The sequence below is a fragment of the Peromyscus eremicus genome, chromosome 10 (assembly GCF_949786415.1).
Source record: "Peromyscus eremicus chromosome 10, PerEre_H2_v1, whole genome shotgun sequence".
Classification (NCBI taxonomy): domain Eukaryota; kingdom Metazoa; phylum Chordata; class Mammalia; order Rodentia; family Cricetidae; genus Peromyscus; species Peromyscus eremicus.
In genome coordinates, this window is record NC_081426.1 from 72,929,163 (window position 1) to 72,953,702 (window position 24,540).

The window sequence follows — 24,540 nt, forward strand, 5'->3', positions numbered from 1 at the left end:
TGAAGAATTCCAAAATTAGGCATACCTACTAGTTACTTGATACTAAATGAATTTGTTGTGCATATCTGAATCGTGTTTAAATTATCTTCAGTATATTTGTTTTAAAGAGTTATGCAGATTTGAAATGCATTTAGTACACTTAATATAATTTTAGAAAGAAAATCACTCAAGGCAGAAACTGGGTCTGGGATACTGTTCAGCTGATAGAGTGCTTGCCGGGAATGCACAAAGCCATGAGTTCAATCCCTAGAACATCATAAAATATGCACCGTGGTCCATATATATATATATATATATATATATATATATATATATATATGATTTTATACAAACACTAAAGATGGAAACAGGGAAATCTGAAGTTCAAGGTGACCCTTTAGTATATATCAAGATCTGAGCCAGCCTAAGATACATGAAACCCCCTCTCAAGAAAAGAGTTCCAAACCATGAACCAGCCCATGTATCAAAGCTTGTGGGCAAGTTGCATTTCTTTAACAAGACAGTGAGATAAGGCATCATAGATTTATAACACAATCTGATTACTTTTAAAGTAGCAGATTTCTCAGTCCATATAAGCATTAACATGTTCTAGATTACCCCCATAGACCTCCATGATATATTAATAAGTCCTAATCTAAATCAACTCCCAAATCTTTTCCTTAGCCATGAGATGCGTGTTTGTCCCAGTGCTGGAAAGAGTCACTTAGTAAGATTTATTGATGCCATCACATGCTATTATTTCCATGGGTTAAAGGTTTACATACATTAGCATATTGACTATCACAAGAACTCCCCTAGGATTTATGAACATCACCATTTTACTGCAAAGGAACCTTATGCTCAGCATGTTAGATATGTGTATAATGAAACTAGAGAAATTCAGAGCTAAGGCATGATCTGCCTCCAGTACCCACTTTATGGAGCTGTGATATTTAGCCCCATAGATTTTTTTTTGTTGATTTTTTTTATAAGTTATTTGATTTTCATTTCTTCCTACTTGGTAATGCCAGGTAGTGCAACCAGGTGTTTCCCAGATCCAATCCTGTCTTCTCAACCTCTTAGCTATGTATTAAAGAGTTTGCATTCCTTAGAGTCATGAAACTACTGCAAGCTCGTTTTTCCAAACACTTCATAAAACTGTAGGGTATAAATAGTCTGTGCCATTAAAAATGCTACCTGTAACTTTTAATGAGCTTCTTATCTATAGTGAGTTAGGAAGCTGTTTTTTAGTTGTTTGCATTAGAGAAAACTTTAAAATTTGCTGAGGTTTTTCATTAGGGATACTTGGGATTTATGGTTCAAACTTTGTTGAAATTTTTCATTCAACAGTTAAACAAACAATTCATGTAATGAGATAGCCTGTTGGTTAAACAAATGGATATTTCCAGTTCCATTCTAAGTTGAAGCCCATAAGATGGAGGCTGTGAGGATAGCCTAGTCTGTGGAATTCTTGATTTCTAAACCTGAGGACCTGAGTTCAATCTGTTTGTACTTACAAACCCAGTGCTGATCAGGAAGATGGAGATAGGCAGATCCTGGGATCCTAGACTTTGAAGCAAATTCTGGGCTAAGGAAGCAACCTGTCAAAAAAAGATGGCACTGAGAAACAAGAATCAGGGTTATCCTCTGATATATACACAAGCGTTTATACACATGTCTACTTATACCTCACATACACATACACTCATGTCCATGAGTGCCATTGCAACACACACACACACACACACACACACACACACACACACACACAGACCACAAGCTATATGATGTGGAATCTACATCGGTGCTGCTTCGTGAAACTCCACAAATGATAAAGTTACAGATATGACTGTGGTCTCATAACACCACAATGGAGCTGCATAGTCCCACTTGCCCAGTACATTTTCTGTACCTTTGCTGTGGTTATATCTATTAAGATACACAAATACCATTTTACTACAACTGCAAATGTTACTTAGTACATGTTACATGTGTGTAGTCTAAGATACATAGTCTATGGAATATAGGGGCATCATAGGTTCTACTATCAAGGTTTCTGCAAGTTTACTCAGTGACATTTACATAATTGCAGATCACCTAATGATGAATTTGTCAGGATGTATCATCATTAAGTAATAAACATGGTAAACTTTGTAGCTACAAAAATTTTCTTCTTAAAAATTGGACACATTAATAATGTGTTAGTTTTCAATTGCTGTGATGAACACCATGACTGAAAGCAACTTAGAGATGACAGGATTTATATCAGTTTGCAGCTTACAGTCCATAACGAAGGGAAGTCAGGGCAGGAATTCAAGGCAGGAATTTGGAGGTCGGAACTAAAGAAGTCATGGAGAAACATCGCTAACTGGCTTATTCTCTATGTCTGGCTCAGCCATAGAGAATAGTTGGTCCTCATCCAGGACCAACTGCCTAGGAGTTACATGTCCATAGTAGTCCTGAACCCTCCCACATCAATCATTAATCAAGAAAGTGTCCCACAAACTTGCCTATACAAAATCTGACAGAAGCATTTGGTCAATTGAGATTTTGTCAAATAGGCAGAAACTAACCAGGAAACTCTATTGCAATTCACAAGCAATTATTGATTTTTTAAACATTTATTCATTTGTGTGTGTGTGTGTGTGTGTGTGTGTGTGTGTGTGTGTGTTTGTGTATACCCACATGCACACAATAGTGCATGTGTGGAGATCAAAGGAATATTTGTGGGAGTCTATTTTTGTCATTCACCATGTGGTTCCCAGGATTAAACTCAGGTCATCAGGCATGGCAGCCGGCAGCCAGACTCACTCAGCCCTCTCTCTGGTCCTGCAATATTGATTTTTTTCTCAAAAGACTTATTTTTATTCATGTCTACGTGTGTGTATGTCACATATGTGGGTGTTCTTGTGGAGGTCATAAGAAGATGTCAGATTCTTCGAAGCTGAGATGACAGGCTGGTGTGAACCAAATTATATGGGAACTGACATCAGATCTTCTGAAAGAGCAACAATTGAATCAACTCTTTATAGCACACAATGTTGATTAAAATTCAGCTTTGTCTGTCGTATTACTTAAGGGAAGTAAACTAACCAAGGAATGCTTACAAAATTGATGACCACCCCAGTTCCCTGACCATGATCAGTGCTCTGCTACAGAAATCCATTCATAGAACAACATAGAATATTTTTAACAGAATTCTAGGAGTCAATGAATAGATACAATAATCTTACATAAAATCTTAAACTAATTAATTGAATATCACTTGCTTTTGAAGATGCTGTGGTGGTAGTGGGGAGAAAATTTAGTGTCTGCAGTGACCTACTGAGATTGCTTCTTTGGGTGCTTTGTACTCATTTTTCCCCCCACATTCACTAGAGTTATATTTAACCTTTACTAAATCCTCTTAACTCATTCTGTCTTTTCTTGTCTATGTTCACAGGTACCCTGTTTCTAATGAAATTTGGGGCAGGTGAATCAATACCTTTCTCTGTTCTTGTCACACCTTAGTTTCATTGTGGCTTTTATACTGTGCGTTTTCTTTTAAGGTCTGATTTTCCTCCTTAGCAGGTATTTTCTTCCCGGGAAATGACCCAAATACTCAGAGGGTTAAACCTCGCCATTTACCAACACTTTATTTTTGATCTCGTGTGTCCCTTCCTCTCCAGCTCCCACCCCTTCTGACCTGAATTGAAGATGTAATTGTGGCATCTTCAAGTGGAGCTGCCTCCATTTAGCCAAGTTACAGGGACCACTCATGTAACAGAGAAAACAATAAAACAATGAACCTCCTACTCTGAGTGTTCCGAGGAGAGAATCTCTCCTTTGTATCCTGCTGACAAATCGAGTTTCTTCCAAGGCATACAGTTTCATGCACATTACCCATCAGAGGTGCTTGTCTCCCCTCACGATCTTGTTTTTCTCCTCAGCTCTTTGTTTCTTCCTTTCAGAAATATAAAGTGTATATTACATATTCTTGTAGTCTCTTGCAGTGTTTTTGTTTTTTTTTTAAGAAATTAAAGGAGGAAGTACATAATTTGGAGAACTTCTACATAAGAGTATTTGATTAAAGCAGTCTATAGATCTTAAGACTTTCTCACTCTTCACATTAGCCATCCTAATGTGGATGTGGGTAACGTCCTTATGAAGAGACAGGAATAATGATTATTATTGGAAAATTATTATTTTATAATTAATTACATAATTTTTAGTTTTGTCTCTTTAACAGTAAGAAAAGTGCATTATACTTTTAGCATTAAAGTTCTAGCTTTTTATATTCAAATAACTGAATACATTTATGTAATTAAATATTCTTTACAAGTAATGTTCAAATTCACTCATGTTTTAATATATACATACATTGTATTTAGTATATATTGAGTGATTTCTTAATTAATTTTCTTAATTAGCCAGTGTTTTTAATTTCTGAAAGATTAAGAAATATTGAAACCCATTCTAGTTTCCAATACTTCAATTCCTTTCACACATATAGTAGACATTCAATAAATATGCACTAAATAATTGAAAAGCAAATTAGGTCAAATGGCTCCTCAAAAAGCATTATTGCTCATCACTAGAAGAATAAATACAAGAAACCCCTTGTCTATTAATAAGACCTTAATAATTTAAGTGAAAGATTTTTAATAAAAGCAAGGTACATGTAAATATTAGTTTCCCAAAATAGATTGGTGACTGTCAAATTGCCCTTTCTTTTTTCCCATTTTTTTCTTACTAGCTGTAGCTTTTCTCTAGCACAAAGAATTTTTTATCAGTGTCTTAGATCTAACAATAATCTATAAAGATTTTGAAGATGAATCAATGATTATAACTAAAGTTTATATGTCAAAATTATAAAGCATCAATGGAAATCCTGGCATTCTGTTTAAAAGAAGAGCTGCCTGTGGATAATACTCTCTTCTGTGTCCTCCTTCTAATCTGCCTCTCCTGCTTTTGTCTGGTTGCTTCATATGTGCATGGAAGTTGTCCCAAAATATATTCTATTATTTGTTTGGGAGATGTCTCATTTTTACCATCTTTCCTTTCTTGAAAACTCACTACATAGTAGATAATTAGATAAACACTGGGAATGCTTAACTTAGAAAACAAAAGAAAATGTTTGTTCACAAAGGGCTCACCTAAGTGAAGATCCTGGTTTCTATCCTCAGTACCAAGAAGAAAAAGAAAGAAAGATTTTTGTCCCTGAGGAGTTTAGTCAAATGATGCCAAGATTCCCTAACAAAGTGGTTAGTTTAGCCAAGAAATTGAGCACTAAAAGCATTATTAAATTATTCCCTTAATTATTGTGCATATGTGTGTGTCTTTGTGCATGCTGTTGCCCACATGTGGAGGTCATCTTTTGAAAAGTTTTTTTCTTTATACTTTATGAATCCCAAGAATCAACTTATGTCATTAGATGCAAAATAGAACAGCCTGTGATATGGAAGCTACTTTTAAGTAAATATCTATGGCAAATGCATATTTATGATTTTAGATAGTAGTAGTAGATACCTTTACATACAGAGCTAACTTGACAGACCCCAGATTAAGTATTTAATATTCTGCCGCGAAGGTGCTGATGCTTTACTGATCCAGCATAGGTATCTTCCAGAAAGCTTTTCTAGAGAAGATCCTAAGAGGTAAGCCTAACAGAATAACTGTATATGGTAGATACAAAATACAGGAGCAGCATAAAATATAAAAAGAGATGAAGCCAGAGATGGACTAAGTGGAAATCATAGACATTTGCTATGGTTACAGTGTGTGTGTGTGTGTGTGTGTGTGTGTGTGTGTGTGTGTGTGTGTGTATTTGTGTCCTTGACTTTACCTTCCATGCAATGACTGGATATGATTCTACATGTTCTTGTATATGTAAGTCATTCTAATTCATTATCTTTAAGACTATATTAATAATAGCCTCAGCAAAAGAGATACAAGTAAAATTAGTATTTAGTGAAACCAACTTCTGTACATATGCATATGACACCAAAACAGCAAATTGCCTATGAATATTTGAGTTGTATTAATGAGTGGATAAATGTAGCGAGTTTCCATTTGAATTTTTCTTTATCTTTAAGAAGACAAAAATTTTCTTCAGTAACTATTTAAGTATTTGAATTAAATACTTCTAATTCTGTTATGTGTTTATTAATTTAACTTAGTTGCTTTAATATTTAAGGCTTTGTTATTTTGAATCTTTGTACAAAGTCCAAATACTGCCAGTAATGTGAATGTGACTGGTTTCTACCTTTCAAGAACCTATAATCTAGCCATCATTCTGTTGTCCTCCAAGTAATCATATCAATTTATAATCAAAGACTGGGAGGGAAACTCAATATGATGTAGTCCTTAGTAGGACACAGTATAAATGTATTTGCTTCTCACTAACCTGATTGCTTTGCTATTCTGATAGAATAGAAAGTAATGCAAAATAGAACAGCTTATGATATGGAAGCTACTTTTAAGTAAATATCTATGGCAAATGCATATTTATGATTTTAGATTTCTCCCACATTTTTCCTGATTATCCCTTACTGGGCTCTCCCATTCATCAAAGGGGATAACATAGTGGTTATTTGGAGTCACATAAAGTTGGTTTTACACTCCGGCTTCAGTAGATACCAACTATGTCCGAGTGAAGCTATTTCATTCCTAGATGTGAGGTTGACCATAGGACAAAACAGAATAAGGAGCGGGTGACTTAAAGACCGTCCAGGATTTCAGGGGACTGCAGAAAGGGGTCTCTGGTGCCAGAACCAGAGCCCATTGTCTACTTAAATGCTGGGCAGGAAGCGAGGTGGTAAGGAGGAGATGGAAAGGTTTCCTCTGTCTCTCAGTCGGCCATTGCTAGAGATAACCAGTGAGTAGGCAGTTAGAGAATGCTAGGGTATTGTTAAACAGTTCTCACAGCAGTACTTTCTAGGACTCCATAAGGCTGAAAAAATGAGAATCAAGAGAATCGAGTTGCTTTAGTTCTAGAGACCAAATTACTTCATTTTGGGGGAAATTATGATAGCTCCACTAAAGTAGAGGTGCTTTATAAAATGCCAGAACCCTGGCTAACAATAAGAAATAAGGATTATGATCACAGTATGTCTAGCAAACCAAATGGAATATGTGTCAAATGTTTTGAATAGTGAGGGTCATATACAGTAAACTCTAAGTATATCACAACCAGTCAGGTTAATATGTTTGTTGCAGCCAGATTATTTTCACTGTCTTCAGAGAGTCAGTGCCGTCCCATCCTGTGGCTTGGAATTCCATAATGGTGCCAAATTATCTCCATGATTTCACTCTTTAACCAGGCTTTTCTTAACAGAATGGCTATCTTTAACCTCAGAGAAATGGCTAAGTAAGGCGAACTTCCCCAATTTACCGTCAGCTCACGTGGCTTCTGCATTTCTTTATTGCCTGAATGTCCCATCCACATTGCCTCTGGACTGGGTTGCTGGCACTGGTTGTTACTTAAAAGCAACCTTAGCTCAGTTGCCTCTCTGGGCATTGCATGCTATTTTCCTCCTTCCTCTACCATGCTTAGCTCTTGGTACACTTAGATTTACTGTCAGCCCCATTTTCTGCATGTTCAATAATTCCCCTTCTCTTTAAGGATCATCAATGTTCTCCGATGTGTCTAGGTGCCACTATCATTCATTTCTTTCAACAAATACTGACTGAATACCTCTTCAAACATGTCTTTATATCAAGTCTATGTTATAAAGGTGGAGTGCAAGAACTGAGCAAGGCAAGCCCATCTTTTAATGATTACTTATAAGTGAACATTGTTTTAAGACACAAAGTGGTGAAATACTGATCTGTTGGTTAGAACCAACTGACTGTTGCCAATTGAGGTCTCTCTTCTTTCTTGCAACAGTGCTTAAGTTTCCAAAATAATCTCTCTGTAAGTAGACATGAAAGGGAGATTAAGGCTTACTTTCAGAAGTGTAAAAGATGAAAACATATTCTCTCTAATTGAAATTTGGCATTGTACACAGTACCTCATTTTCATTCAGTTTCTCTCATAGACGTTTCAGAATACAAAATGGTCTTAATGTGACTGCATGATATTTTGGTCCTCATTTGCCTTCAGCATGGCCTATAATTAAGGCAATTAATGATGACATATGGCAATATCAAAAATTCAACTTTCTCAATATTATGAAAGTGCAATCCTTCTGTGCATATGGTTGGATCCCGAGCATCATGGCCTTTCCCATAAATTTAGTTCAAATTGCCTGAAAAAAGACAGCAAATGAGCATTTTTAGGGACGGTGGGTGTTCAGTTTTCTTTGATGTTCCCAACATTGTAAATCACTTCAGTCTAACCATTTGCTTCTTAGAAGCCTTAGGACATGATTCCAAATTCCTGTAGGAAAACTTACTCAGTTTTAGTATTTAGATTAGCTTGGAATGAGTTCGGTGCTCTGTTAGCAGAGAGAGTTCAGATATGCCAAAAGTTGTCTTCAAACAAAGCAAACAAAAGCCTAATGGAATTATAGAGCAAAGGGAGGAATACATCTCTCTCTATACTCTGAACTCCACTGTTTTCCTTGACTCCCTTCCTTTCCTGTTGTTCTTATCTTTTAGACAGCTCATTTACTGTTGTTTACTCAAGACACCAGGAAAATTTCAGAAGTGAGATCATATTCACAAGTTATTGGAGGTGAAATGTGAAATATATTTTCTTTAATTATAAGACTTTTCCCCCTTCTATCTTGTAAAAAAAACTAATAAAATCATGGCTGGCTAATTATATTGAAATCTAAGACGTCTTTGTTATGGCAATACTTGATCTTTCTAGATCTGTTATTAGCTATATACCCAATCTCAGCAACTTAACTTCAGGAAAAAGTTTGCTGCCTAAAAAAGAATAAGATTCCCCATATTATCAAAACAAAAACAGAATTCCTCAATCTACTATATCAAGTACTATTTGATACTTATGTTAAATGGATTAAAATGCCAAGCTTGAAACACAACAATTATGAATAACAGCTCTGCAGTAGATGTCTTGTAGTACTCCTTTAAGAATAAATAATAAATGTAGAGCAAGAAACATGTTATTCTGTGTCTTTAGGACAACTCTTTAGTCATTGATCAGTATTGGCCTTCATTTTTTTTTTTTTTACTGGTACTGAATCTAATACACATTTCATGAGTTCATGATATATGTTACTTTTATTTGATGCTGTTCCTTAAGTCATGAGATGATATTTTCCAAAGTGGTAGTGTTTTATCATTATCATCAGGCTGTATATTTAGCATTAATAAATGTCAGTCACTTAAAATTTTACTTACTGTTAATTCTGAAACTCCTCCCCTCTGCTCCTTCCTTCTTTCTTTCTCCATGTAACTTGTAGGAAGCAGGACCTCCTTGCATGTCTTTGATGAATATTATAGATAAAGAATCTCACTGTTTACAGGAAATATTTCAATTATTCTGATGGCTTAGGAAAGTGAGTTATTTCTCTATACAAGCAATTACCTCAGAGTTGTATTGACTATTCAAATGAGTTATTTGTGTAATAGAATTAAAAGTTTCCAGAATACAGTGTTAATGAAGGTTTTATTTCATTATTTTCATTATTGCTATCCAGTTTATACTTAAAAACTGACCTATGAAATTTCCAATACCATGCTATAAAAACTGTGGTGTAATTTCTGATTTAAATTCTTAAAATTTTCTATGTGAATGAGTTTTTTACAAGTTAACATTTTGGCATTGACTAGTATTTCTCTGTCTTTGGACCCTATAATAAGACAGTAGGCTTCACAGAAAATCAGATCTAATTTTATATTCGTGGTGGTTGCTAAGTAACTATTTGATGCAAATTAATCATTAAACATTTAGCAGCTCATTCTCTGATTCGAGTGGATGCTGGGGTGACTTCAGAGCTGACATCTCAGCAAACAACTGATCGAGGAAGACTATTCTGAGATGCTTAATAAAAATAGCTGATGAGTCCTCTACTTGATTTTCTTCCTTTGTCAGAATCATAAAAGACAACAAGAAATTGACAGGGATAGTTAATAGCCTTTCCGTAATAGTAGGTGCTGTTTAAAGTTCAAGTGCATAAGCCAAAATTGTACTAAAATACTTTATGGAGTATTTTTCAGGGCAACTTGGTCTTTAGTGGATTCTATTTTATAATTAAGGAGACTGAGAATATAAATTAAGTAGCTCATTCAAATATGCTTGCCTCATAGGAATTTGAACACAAGTTCTTCTGAATCTTATGCCAATCTCTTCTTATCTATGATAGAGTAAATATGAATATTTTCATATCAGAGAACCATTAAGGCTCTCCAGATTTCACAAAATGCATTTATTTATCAGGAAATGATACCTAAAAGAAATGAAATCCCATGCTGAAGTTAGCTTGAGTTCAAAAGGATTTTCATCAGGACATAGGGATGTGTTCATTGCTCTGCTCTAGTGTTGCTGGGAAGAAGACACAGTGCAAATGTGTATGTAATGTCACTGTCGCATACCCAGACCCCTGCCTTAGACTGCATCTTTTTTATGATGTTTTGTTGATATCAGTATTTGTTAAGGTTTGTTAATATAAGTATCCTATGGCTCTGGTGTCAAAAGTATTAGTAGTATGGTTACTAAAACGTAGAACTCTATTTGTTTAGAGTAATGAAAGTACGAAATCTAAAACTAAGATTTTTACAGGGATACAAGCTATTTAGAGGCACAAAGAAAAAAGAAGAAAAAATGTCATAAAATTCTGGTTACAGAGAGGGTGGAGAGATGACTCGGGTTCAGATATTATACTGTATAGAAGATGTGAGTTGTTTCAGTCTCCTCATTGGACATCTCACACTGTCTATATGAATAGCTCCAGTGGTATCCAACACCAGTAACTTCAGTCCAGAACTTCACTCACATGAACATACACATAATTTAAAAGAATAAATTAAATTTACAAAATCACCAGTTACGTACATAAAAAACAAATAAGCAGAGCCAGGTGAGGTGGCTCACATCTTTGGTCCCAGCACATGGAAAGCAGAGAAAGGTGGATCTTTGGTTCCAGGCCAGCCTTGTCTATAGAGCAAGTCCCAGGCCACCTGTCAGAGCTACATACTGAGCCCCTCTCTCCAAAAAGAGCAAATAATAAAAAAAATACTGTAAACACATGAAAAGATGAAGCTCCACTTTCCTTAAGTTACTATCACTGAAATGAATCCCACTAACATTGAAATGACTACCCTTCTGTGCATTACTTGTATGTATATTATACACTATATGACTTTACAGGAATATGAATACTTACATATTCAAATATAATATATTTCTATTCTATTCTATATATTTATGTCATATATTATATTCATATATAACAATCTTAAACATTCTTTTATATATTTCAGTTAAATTCTTCACAGTTCTTTCAGTATTTATTTCTTCTGGAGAGTTACACTTGAACATTAGTAGTTGTTATGCAAGCATAGTCAGATTATCCACCCATCTTGTTTTTCCTTCTATATAATTGTCTAGTGTAGTTTCCTATGTGTTATCTGGTCTAGAAATATTTGAATGTTTTTAAATGCTTCACGTCCCTAGTTTAATGTGCAAAAGATTCTGTAATTATAGTGTTGAAATTTAATTTTGTGTTTCTACATATGTGATAAAGTGGATATTATTAACGCATTTATTTGTCAATAGTTTCCTTTGGTTATTTTTCAAACAGCAAGGAGGCCCTTGTCCATTTGGCATCTAGTAACCCATTTGCTAAAGGCGGTTACTGAACAGCTCAAGCTATATGGTAAAAACAAATGGGATTGAAACTGTGATAGTCAACTCTCTGTGAAAGTGTCTGACCCCGTCATATCTGTGGGGCAGCCTTTGCTAACACTAGAGGTGTATGATTTATTTGTCTCTGTAGTGGTATCTCTTGGAATTAATCATTGAACAGACTTTAGGGTAGCTCCCAACATCTGTCCTTGCCAGGGAGCTTACTCAACCAAAATACTTAAATGGGAGAAACAAAGTATCTTTGTCTTACTTAGAAAAGGAGTGATTCATACACCTGAACTAATGTCTGGAGTGGTAGCAATGCTGTAGGAAATTTGATTATTAATTCAATGATATGCTTTAAAGACTTAGTATTCATCCATCAGGAAATGTTTCCATCAATTTAATGACGATGTTCTTACTTAAAAAAAAATCACTGGAAACTCAATTTTAAGTTACACTCTGTTTAAGTTACACTCTAATTTTTTTTTAAATTTTTTTTACACGGAACTCGGTGTGGCTGCTGTTCCTCCTCCTTTAGGAAGTTCTTCCTACTAGTATCTTTAGAATGTCTAATTGCTTGTCTCAGTGTTTTTAAACACTTCATTCAAAGTTTCAGATTTATAGGAGAAACAATCTTTTACATATATTAGGCAATCAGTTGTCACTGTCTTCTATATACTTTATTCCGTCACTTTCTGTTTTTCTCAAACTATATAAAGAGCTCAGCAGTATATGAATTTCAAATTTGTCTTCCTTCTCACTGAGCACGTTGTGGTCTCCCCAGCTCCCTGCTCTCTCTTTCTCCCTCTCTGTCTCTCTCTGTTTCTCTTCCTTTCTTTCTTTTTCCCTCTCTCCCTCTCTTCCCTCCTTTCTTCTTTCTCATCTTTCTTCTCTTTTCTTTCTCTCTCTTCCTCCAGCTTTCTCATTTATACGGTAAGTAATTACTTAAAAGATGAAGAACTACTCCCAAACTCAATCTCTTCCTATAACCTGTAGTTTGTTTGTGGAATTTCCTACATTTTGCAGGAGTCAATGATCTTAATGCTTCAATGTATCATAGATGACATTGAAGTGTTCTGAACTAATCATGGACAAATGTGACTTTTTTTGGGAATTAGTGTGCTCTGATCAGATCATTTTAGCAGTTTCTTCATGCTTCTAAACAATTGAATAATTTCTTTTGTTATCATGATCTTCTAAGTGAAAATAATTTACAACTCAGATTAAAATGTCAAAGTTCAGTTAGAGAGATGTTATTTGTCTTCCTGTTATTCTTTGTCATTGTTATGGTAACTGGGTTACCATAGTTAATATAATGTTATCTAGACCCAGTTATTCGTGCAAATTGCATGATTTCATTTTTCTTTACAGCTGGAGAATATTCCATAGTGTATACATTTTCCCCATTTGGTTGTCCAATGATAAGTAGTCATTCCTGGAATTATATACATATAAGACATACAAATAACATTATATGGACAGAGCAGATTTTGTGTGTGTGTGTGTGTGTGTGTGTGTGTGTGTGTGTGTGTGTTTGTGTGTGTGTGTGGTGTGTTTAAAGAAAGAGAGGTCAAATGTAATGTATTTGAGAAACAGCAAGAGATACATGGAGAGGTTAGAGGGAGAATAAGGAAAGGGAAAATGGTGTAATTACATTTTAATTTCAAAAGAATGTTTTAGAGTAAGCTAAAAATAAATAAAAATCTGAAGCCTATTAAGAAAAGTCTTTAAACTTAAGGACTTGTTTCATTCTTAGCTCTTTAATGCTTAGTGATCTCCAATTTGATTACATGAAAAATGATACTTGGAATACAAACAGAACCTTTATGCTATTCTCTTATAATGGATTAATTTGTAGTTATTACCACACTTTACCTCATTGCAAAATTTCTTTTGCCCCATAAGGTAAAGTATCCACTGCCTTTAGGAATTTAGCATGAGGGACTATTATTTGCTTTTTTGTTTAAACCATTTTAATTAACCATAAATCTGTTTCCCTGACAGAATACATTCAGTATGGAATACATGTGAAATGCTTTAAGAATCCTAATTAACCTTTAAACTATCATGCTCACTTTTCTAGAGAATTGGAGAAAATGCTAATTCTAAAATTGCCCAAATTTTGTTTTATTTCTTGTGCATACAATAAGCAAACCTGTGTGCAGTATGCCTTAAATGTAACCTGCATGCTTGAGTATTATAATGTTAGAGCCCCTAGAATCAATATTATCAAATAAACAAGATGTTTCAGAGTAGTAGAATGAAGATTATGTGAAGTCTTAAGATAAAGCTGTTGCATCAGAATAATTTGATTTGCAGTCTGGCTCCACCACCTCCATTAGTGATCACATCCTTGACAGACACAGAGTTCATCCAATTTCAGTTCTCATTGTACAGAGGTATTGATGTTTTCATGTTACTCTGGTCAGTCAATAAGGTTAAAAGGATAAAGTTTATTTAGTTTTCAACATTGCCTTCTTGAAGTCAAATGTCTATTTAATTAAATTTTCCAATATTTGGCAGGACAAGAATGGTAGTGTCAGCTTTCCTTAGCTTAATATTAAATAGCATCTTATGAAATCTGGTAAAGACCATCTGCAGTAATAGGAAACAGATACACTGTGAAGCCAGTGACAGAAGCAGTGGGCAGGCCAAATGCTTTGCCAAGGAAGTCAGTGATTTCTAAGAGTTCCCTGATGTAAAATATATAATATGTCTTTTAGTCTTGAGTATGACATTCCTTTTATCACTGGACTGTGATGATCTATAAAATGCTGTTGCTTATTATAGTGAACATGCATATACATGAGGATATATTAAATGATTCTCCAAATTCTTCAAAGCCAAAGTTAGTGATAATGACTTCAAAATACAATGTCTTCTAAATGTTGTTTTTAAACTTGATCTAGGCACTTATAATATAGTAATGTTATTTATTCTGCCTTCATATTTAGGATTTAAATTAATTTTCAGCACATCCATTCTGTTCATCAGAATAAAATTTCAGTTATGAAATTTTTTGCTTACTTAGTGTGTATTGAGTATTTTGCTATTAATATGGGTACTGTGTAAATACTATAGTACAACCAACAGGATGGCTAAAAATAAGATGGATAAGATCTTTGCTCTTAATGTGTTTTCTTTCTAGTTGAACAAATAGTCATTAAGTACAAGTGGTCAATGAACACATTCTTCAACAAAAATGTCTGACATGTGTGATTCTAGTAATAATCTGCTAACAATGTTAATAACATATTACATTCCTGGATGTATTGTGCTTCTTGGAATAGGCCTTTACCCATCCAAGAACCATACCAGTTATCTGAAAATGATATTACATCATGATGGCAATTGCATTTCTATGAAAATTTTATATTAACTCTGAATTTAATTACTTCTTTTTCTACCAATACTATCATGGAGGAAGTCATGATTTATTAATTTAATTACTTAGTGGAACTAATGGCTACCTAGTTTATATTTTAAATTCCATTGATTCAGATGCTATCTTTAAAGAAATATAACTACCACAAATGTTATTTCCTCATTCACATTTTAAATATGTGAATATATATTTATTTACAAAATATATTTACTTAATCACTTTATATAAATGATAGATTATGAAGTTGCCTGAGACCTGTTTAATCAGGTGCTGTATCTTTCTTATTTGCATTCATCAGTCCTGTATGTTCAGTATGTCCAGTATAATATAAACCGGTTAGTGTTAAAAAACCAGCACAGTGTTAACCTCAATATCTTGAAAGAATCTCACTTATCATTAAGTAGGTGAGATATCACAAATGAGCAAGTAACTAGTATAATTCTGGCTGTGTCAAAAACAAAATCCTTACCTCATTTTATAATAGTACTGCCCAGAAAAGGAAGTCAGGGAAGATTTTTAAGAAAGAAATAACATGTATGATAAAATATATTTTAAAATGAAACTCAAGTTTAAATCAAATGTGTGTATTATTTTTGAGTAATAGTAAAAATAGGCAGACACAAGAAGGTTAAATAAAATACCAGAGGTGCAAAGAGCAATGGTGTAGTGGTCAACCAAAACATCATCTCTACTTCTGTAGGTCCTGAAATTTCCCGGAACTGACCGAGGAGTTGCAGAATGTTTTCGTAATGCTTAGTGGTAATTGTTGTCACTTTGAACTTTAGCCTCTAGTCTGTACTCCCTTAGACACATCTCTAGGCGTTCACATTTATAAGATGGTTACAAATATGAGGCACCACACCTCTTTGTCAAAGGGGCTGAGTTACCAGTGTGGGTCCTCTCTAAAACCTGGTGCTAGCTCTTGTGTTGACTACTTAACCATTATGTCTGTCAGCTTTCTGCGTTTATTACAAGTACCTGAAACAATGAACTTATATGAGGGGATATTTAATTTGGCTCACAGTTTTAGGGATTCCATGCCATGATTGGCAGTCCCTATTGATTTTATTGCTCTGATAAAAATAGAACATCATTATGGAAATATATGGTACAATGAAACTGATCACTGTATGGAAAACCCAGAGCCAAAAAATAGGAGGATGCATCAATCCAGCAGTTCTCAACCTTTAGACCTCTTTGGGAATCTAAAGACCCTCTCTCAGGGGTCACATATCAGATATCCCACATATCAGATACGAATAAATACATTAGAGTTCATAACAACAAAATTACAGTTATGAAGTAGCAATGAGATAGTTATGTTTGGGGTCACTACAACATGAGGGACTGTATTAAAGGGTTGCATCCTTAGTAAGGCTGAGAACTGTATCAGTCCCATAAATGTATGTATCCAGTGATTCAAAAATCACCTTCTAGGTTCTAATGTTAATTTCCACCATTTCCAAATGGCTACCTCAAGAATAAGGCTTCATTATATAGACTTACTACATGAGTCAAAATGTTATACGGGCTGTAATACTGGTCCCTATACTCTCAGGCTCATCTCACAAGGGAAAATATAGTCCTGTCTATTGCCAAGAGTCTCTGAAATTCTAACTCTGTTCAGCACTGCTTATTCTGAGCTAGTATTTTAAAAGAAAGAAGAGGAACAGGAGGAGGAGAAGGAGGAGAGTGGTGGGGAGAAAGTAAAGTTGCATACTTCCAAAATGTGCTGGTGGACAGGCATTGATAGAAGTCCCTAGTCCTAAGCAGGGTAATCATGAAACATGGGGCAAAATTAAAAAAGGGGGGGGGCAGGGAAGAAAGAAAAAAATGGAAAAGAAAAAAATTGAATCAAAGAAGACAGAAATCTAGCTTGGAAACATTGAATTATATAACTCCTGTCTAGCACTGAAGGCATACTCTGATGGAATATAGGCTTCCACAATGTAAAGCAGCTCTGTTTTATTATTGCCCTGTTGTTACTTAATATGGCTAGATTCTAGACTTGTTTTGCATGTGTCCCATAGCTTCTCTTGGCAGATATTGCATATTGTTGGCATCTCTTCCTTTCTGGATTCTCTACATAGCAATCACTTCATCCTGACATTCTGAAAACTTTTCATCTTTCAGAGATTCTTTCAGGTAGACAAGCCATGCAAAGCACTGCTTCGTCTTTCAGGTTTCCTTTGAAATCTCAAAGGCAGCCTCCATGAAACATTAGTTCTTGCGTTCTGCATTCTCACAAACCTAGAATCGTATGACAACACAAAAGTTTACCAGCAATGTGTTCTTGGCCCAGTCAACCATGGCTACTGTACTTTCTAAGAATTGTTTTTAACTGAACATAGAGAAGGATCCATAAATTGCCCTGAGAAAGGAAGGGCTCTCTACATCTCTCCCCAGAAATATCTTTTGAAAAATGTGTTTGCAAAAAAAATTTACACCTCTGCATCCCTGCGCCTCTGACTTCAGTGGCCTCTATGATTCTTGAGGTGTTCTTGACACATCTTTCTTATGGTCTTGGTGTATAGAAATTGAGTTTCTTGTATATCAGTCTATCATACCTTCTTTGGATATATTCTTCTAACCTTTACACATGTACCTTTTTTTTTTTCCAAACTGAAAGTCTTTGACATAGTTCTGCTCTGTTCCTTTTCATTTTCAATTCTGATGGTCAACTCTATTAACAGAAGCCAGCAATATCCACAACTTGACTTGAGTGTTTTGCAGCCTTGAAATTTCCATTGTCACATTAAGTAGTTCACCAGCTTTTGAATCAACTTCTGGGTTACAAATTCTGTGACACAATGTAACAATGGCCACTTCTAGCCTAGTGTCCTGTGGAATCCAGTTTCCATTTGGAACCTCATCACTCATCCTGTGTCTGCCCTCACTCCCATCAGTATTTTTTTATCCTCCCAGCTCTTGTAGAAGCATCTAGCCAGTTCCCCAGTTTTCTGGATGTGAACTAGCTCAGTCCTCCAACTTGTCCAGCTTCCTGCCATTAGCCGAGTCATAAAGTGCACAGTCCCAAGTCAGAAGCCTTATTTTGGCATCAGTGTTTCGGGAGTGAAATTCCCTTACTAAAGGAACAAAGTTGTGAAAATCAGCTTTGAAAGAGAAAAGACTAACTGTTTCATAGTCCCCTGTCCATGCCTGAATAAACTGTTTTTAGCCCAGTGGAAGACCACACGCATGAAGATGGGGGTATGGAGTAGGGAGTATTTGACAGAGCGAAACTGTCTATATCATCACTACAATGAAGAAAGAATAATGTGGAAGAAACAATAAGGGTGCTACTTTCTCCTTTGAGAGCATACCCATGGTGACACAGTCCTCCCACTAGACCCCCACATTGTAAGTTTCTTCAGTCTCTCAGAGTGCTATTCTGAGAACAAAGCTTTTTTAATAACTGAGCCTATTCGGAACATTTAATAACCGAACCGTGGCAACCACAAAGATTGGTACTTAATGGCAACCACAAAGAAGCATCTGCCACATGAAAACCAGAAATGGTCATTTGACTACACCTGGCCATCCTTATCAGTCAGGTAAGGAATCAAATTCAGAATATTGTTAAAGGTTCTTCGTACCTTAAGGAGTTGTGACTCACAGAAGAGAATGTAGTTCATTCTTCATTTTCTGTCTAAGGCTTTAAACTCTTTATTTGTGGCAGTAATTGCAGAACTAACTTGGCTAGGTGAAGTTGCCCATATTTAATGATTGAGGATTTACTGAACCATTCAAAACATTTATCAAGGTCTAGGGCTTTCTGGTAGATCTTGTGTTAAAAACTGAAACCTATAGTGATGTTACAAGATGAGAAAGAGGTGAAACTCATTTGAGTTCTTCTGGTGTTCCAAAATAGTTGTATTTCACAGTCCATGATAATATTTGGGAGGAAAGAAGCCATTTATACAGATTTGGTAATTGTGAGTTCATTTATATAATAATTTTTACTTTTGAAATTATGTCACTTTATCCACTATTTCCTTCCCTCTAGGCCTTCTTATGAAATACTTCTTGCTGTCTCTCAAATTCATTGCCTCTTTTTCTTGAATTGTTGTTAGATATATTCCTAAATGCATAAATATAACTTGCTCAGTCAGTATAATATTACCTGTATGTATATGATCTCAAGACTGACCCCTTAATATTAGATCACTATTTTAGGCTCTCTTCCCTGAGGAAGACCATATCTCCTGCTCTGATCATTCTCCAGTATCCTGTATTTCTTTGATTAGTTTTGAAGTCTGCAAGTTTTTCTTTTTCCATATTAGTATGTCTATTAGTATCTTCATTGTTTCAGTTTTGTTCACACAGCATGTTGATGAGACTTCATGGATATGGGTCTCTCTAGCATTTCTAGGTTCTACTAACTCACAGCAAGTTTCCTGTTCATCTGGCTCTTATTCAAAGGCCTTTTCCATGAGGATCCCGGAGCTTTAAGTGCAAGAATTGTGTTGTAAATTTGTCAGTTAATCTTGGGCACCACACTATCTTGTTTTCTGCATTTTGACTGGTTTTGGTTTTCTCTAATGATCTTTGTTTGTTGCAAAGAGAGGTTTCCTTGATAAGGGATGAGGACTACACTTCTCTGTGGGCATAATGAAAACTATTTAGATTTTAGTTAAGAATTGTCCTGCTTTAGTAAAAAGGCATCTAACCAGAGGCTTTTCTGCCTGCCTCCTCCTGCAGCAGCTTTTGAAATAATCACTCAGAAGCTTATATTAATTTTAAATGTTTGGCCAGTGGCTCAGGCTTATTACTAGTTAGTTCTTAAATTTAAATTAACCAATATTTTTTTAATCTATGCTTTGTCATATAGTTCGTGGCTTGTTACCTTGTTTTTTATGGGTCTTTCTTCTTAGGTGGCTGGCTGGTGGCTACCCCTGACTGGGCCCTTCTCCCTGTATCCCAGCTTGGATTTCTCACCTGGCTCTATCCTGCCTTGCTATAGGTCAATGCAGCTTCTTTATTAACCAGTGATAATAAAAAATATTTAGAACACACAGAAAGACATCTCACATCAAAGGTAGTTTTAAGTTTACCTCTAAGATCGATGGCTAGATCTCTAGTATAGGAATAGTTTATTCCATGTTTAGAAGGCTTGGGGTCTAGTTAATGAGCTTTAGGTTACCACCAAGGTTACCACTCTTACACTATTTGTATCATGGTGCCATGATGGTCATTATTGTGGTGCATTGGGATCATAGCTGAGTAGGACTATTGCTTGCTTCCTTCCCTTGGATGCTTGCATGGCATCTTCTGGTACAATAAAAGCTAATCTGTAGGGAGGAAGCATTCAGGTTAAATCTAGCTCAGGTCTTCTTGACCCTGTGTCCAAAGTGAATGTTTCTTCATTATTAGGGATTTCCCTCTATCTCTATGAGACAACCAAGGAGAAACAGCAATAACGTATGATATTTTGGGAGTCTCTTGGAAAACCCTGACCAACAACTCAAAAAGCAAAAACCCTGGCTAGGGTTGGGGTTTCATTAGATAGTCTATGGCTGTCAGGGTGTACATTGTCAGCTCACATGGGAAGGATTTATTTAAATTATATATGCATAAGCTTTCATAAATTTATACATATTATATATAATTTGGGGTACATAGATATTATGACATGACAATTTCAGATATCTTTAATGCTTTTTTACTCTTCTCCCTACTGTATTTATCTTCCTCCTGTCTCCCTAATTAAAGCCCCTCCCCATTTTTCTATTCCCTCCTTCAAAACACATTCGCCTGTTTTATTTTTAAGAAATATATGTCGCATAGATTATAGAGATGTTGCAACCTTTGGTTCCAGACCCTGTTGTGATCTGAGATAATTATATATAGTACATAGACTTCCAGGAACTCCACTTTAAAATTATGTCTTATGTAAATGGAAGACTATTCTTACACGATGGGTGGCATTATTCAATTCAGTTAAAATTTCTCTTTTTAACTTTCCAGCTTTGACTTAAATTAGTTTATCTTCAGGCTTTAGAGTCTCACTTAAACCATTAGTGTGCCTCTTCCTCCAGGGATTTTCATTTATACTTTCCCCTTCTGAAAGTAATCCTATCAGAAATGGTCATCGTGCTTTGTGCTCCAGAGTATCTATCATCCAAAGACTTTGTGAGCACTTTGAAATATGACGTTGGTAGTATCTGTGATCTCCCCAAGCTTGGGCCAGGCAACTGGAAAGGATGCCTCGAGTTTAGAGATGGGAGAGTGCAATGAAGGCACAGCCCTCAAAATGTGATTCTGAAGAGGGCCACTGGTGCAATGGGATAGGAATTTTTAAATGACTGGAAACCCGAGGAAGTCAGTAAACTGAATATCTGATACATTCTAAAATAATATAAAAGCTAAATGAATTTTTATTCCTTATTAATCTGAATATCTTATCTTCCTCAATAATTTTCTTTCATCAGTCATTAGTTGCGACAGCCCTCCACTGCAGTGGGCAGCAAATTTAACAGCTAAAAATACTAAATAGCTGGAAGGGCAGCAATGGCATCAGATCCAACATGGCCTTGGGATCCAGGCAAATTATTATAGGCATTGTCTAAACTTACTAAGTGTCTAAACGTACTAAGGGGACTAAAATAACTTTTGAATTTTAAAAGAAAATGTCCTTGTTTGAATACAGAATGCAAAGTTTATAGTGGTAAGCAGACCCATCAAGGTTTGTATTTCTCCCAATGTATAGCCAGTCATGGTCTTATCTCAGTGATTCCTAATCACATGATTGTGACTTCTTGAAAGCCATCCAGTTATATATAGATAGTATTTGATATATGCATCATGTTTTGTATAAAATGGGATGTTTCATACATTCAGAACTACTGAAAACTGCCTAATTTAGAAGAGAATACTGTGCTTAAAAGAAATTAAAATTTATAGTGTGGTAGGATAAGATCAGATTTGTGATCAAATATCAATATATATTTGTAGAGGGGATCTATATATAGAGAGAGAAAGGGGGAAAGGGATTGGGAGGAGAGCAGGAAGAGGGAAAAGAGGGGGATGTGTGGTTGATATGTAAAATGAATAAAATATTTCTTAATAAAGAAAAAAGAATTGAAAAAATATGTTAAAATAAATTCAACAAATAATGTGTTATTCCATAAGTAGTATAAAGTGCTGAAGAGAATATAGGTAAAAAGTATTAGAGTACTCAAAATACATACACTTTCAATTTAAACTCTATTGCTAAATCTATTGGTATAAATACCACAAAAATGGAATTGTGAATGAAGAAATTTCTTCCAGCTGGGTAATACAAATTGTCTTTACCTTATAAGACAAACAGAAAGTAAAATAGCTTTTATTTAGACGAGAATGGAGTTCTCACTTAATGTTAGCTTAAAAGAAAATGAGCATATTACTAAAACAGCTTTAAAGAATACTGTAGCATTTACATTTAGGGCATCTTAAATTATGGAAAGAGGTTAGGCTAATGAATTTTAGCATATAAATGCTACAGTTAGATGCCATGCAACTCCAGATGAACTGAGGAATCAATAATGGTGCTAAGAAAGATGGGGTTTAGTGTAAGGTGGTGAAGTAACTTTGATAGAAACTAGAAAATTCTTCAGTGCTCTAAAATTAAATAGCAGAAGTTTGGACTGTAGTAATTGTATATGCCAGATACAATTGTGTATCATAGAAAAATAAACACACGGATGTTGCTCTGTAGTGTTAGTGAAATATGCAGCAGTCTGGAAGTCAGGATAGAATTTGCCTGATTAATAATAGTAATAAATGCTTGAAGAATTCCACTTGAAAACCCAACTTAATTTTTAAGATATGCTAATAATATGCTGCTGGTAGCAAAGGTTCCTACCTGGAAAGTAGGGAGTGGGTCAATTCAGTTATCAAAGAGAGTCCTTCCAGGATGCTAACATTCAAGAAGGAACTCAACAAGTCAGCATCACATGCCTGCAAGTGCAATTTCACTTTTGAGAGTCGTAGGAACGTCTGAAAATAATAAAAAGGAAGAAAAAATAGAGAACAAAAGTATGGAAAACTTACATGCCTGCCATGGAAGACCCAGCACAGATCTAATACACTGGAGAAAGTCTGCCAAAGTAGAAAACCTGCTAAGGTGGAATGTAACAAAGAACATAACGACGTCAAAACTAAGAGAATTTTGAAACAATAAACAACTCTGCTAGCCTTACAGAATTTTGAAAACTGCTCTCTCTCAAACTGTGTTCTGTTGAGTGTTGGCTATTTGTGGGGGGAGTTATGTACAGTTGTGGTCAACAAAAGCTTGTAAGACACACCATAATAAGTTTCATTGTTCACTTTAACCTCATATTCTAAATATCAGTGATATGGGGAAGTAGCTGAAGGAAGGTGACGACTCCATAGACGTGGGGTTAACATCTTCTTCCGTTTTCAACATGGAAATATGGTGTGACCATGTTTTTTAACAAAAGAAATTTATTTCTGGATATGGTGATGTTTCTAAAGGCAGTTTCTTGATTTATTAAGAGCAAAAAAAATGTAACGGGATGATGCTAAGAACACAGTTAGTTAAACTCTAGCTACAAAGATCAGTGTTGAAATATCTAAGAAAAATCACAAATCAGGTATAGAAGAAAATTTAAATGAATAGATAAGACTAAAGGACTAGCAATTGTTCATTAAATCTTATCTGGATGCTGATAACATACAGGACAGACTAAAGATTTATTAAAGTCACTTGGGATATAAAAATAGGGATAGTAACATAAGTAACATACTAACATAAGGCATATTCCTGCTGAATACTGTGCTTTTCATTTTTCCTGATTACTGTATAAACTTCTTTCTTTTCTAGACTGGTCACCATGATGGTTCAAAATATACAGCTCAGAACTAAAAACAGGGTTTCACTCATTGTTCCAGGGCTCTGCACAGTTTTATTCCCTTGGCTACATAACCATAGTGTTTGTTCTTTCCATATTGCTGTCAAATTTTCTAAATGTTTATGAATTTTAAGAGTCTAAATAACTATACAACCTTTTTACAAGATGAAAACGTCTTTGAAAGTGTTCTTTTCATTTTATAATTTTATTGTTGTTACTCTTAAATCACTGCTTGGCATTTAAAGGATTTTAATTCAACATTCATTTTATTAAAAGTATGTGGATTCCAGGTTTTGCTTTTATTTTTCCTTTGATTTCATTTGGTAATTATTATACAGGTGATCAGACTTGCTGCAAGTCTCTGTAAGTCATTGTCGGACATGAGCTAATTACCTAGTAATCTCTATTTGTTCCCTGATCATTAGTTGCAAATTAAAGTCTGTGAAATGAATTATCGCTCTACACACACACACACATACATACATACATACATACATACATGAGATATATTCATTTACACATATATATCTCATCATAGTAGTTAGAGTATAGTTATTTTTTTCTCCTGTATTTTCTAGATT

The 24,540-nt window shown here is 35.1% G+C and overlaps 1 protein-coding gene and 1 long non-coding RNA gene across 3 annotated transcripts in view; one reads left to right on the top strand and one right to left on the bottom strand.

Moving 5' to 3' along the window:
* Positions 1-24,540, top strand: part of LOC131920290 (adhesion G protein-coupled receptor L3) — a 404,359-nt gene that overhangs the window by 65,366 nt on the left and 314,453 nt on the right. The window lies entirely within an intron of this gene.
* On the bottom strand, positions 688-23,212 carry LOC131920291 (uncharacterized). Its single transcript, XR_009381602.1, has 4 exons — positions 23,139-23,212; positions 9,271-9,385; positions 3,665-3,922; positions 688-1,580 (listed from the first exon to the last, which is right to left on the bottom strand). It is a non-coding gene; the product is annotated as an uncharacterized LOC131920291 (long non-coding RNA).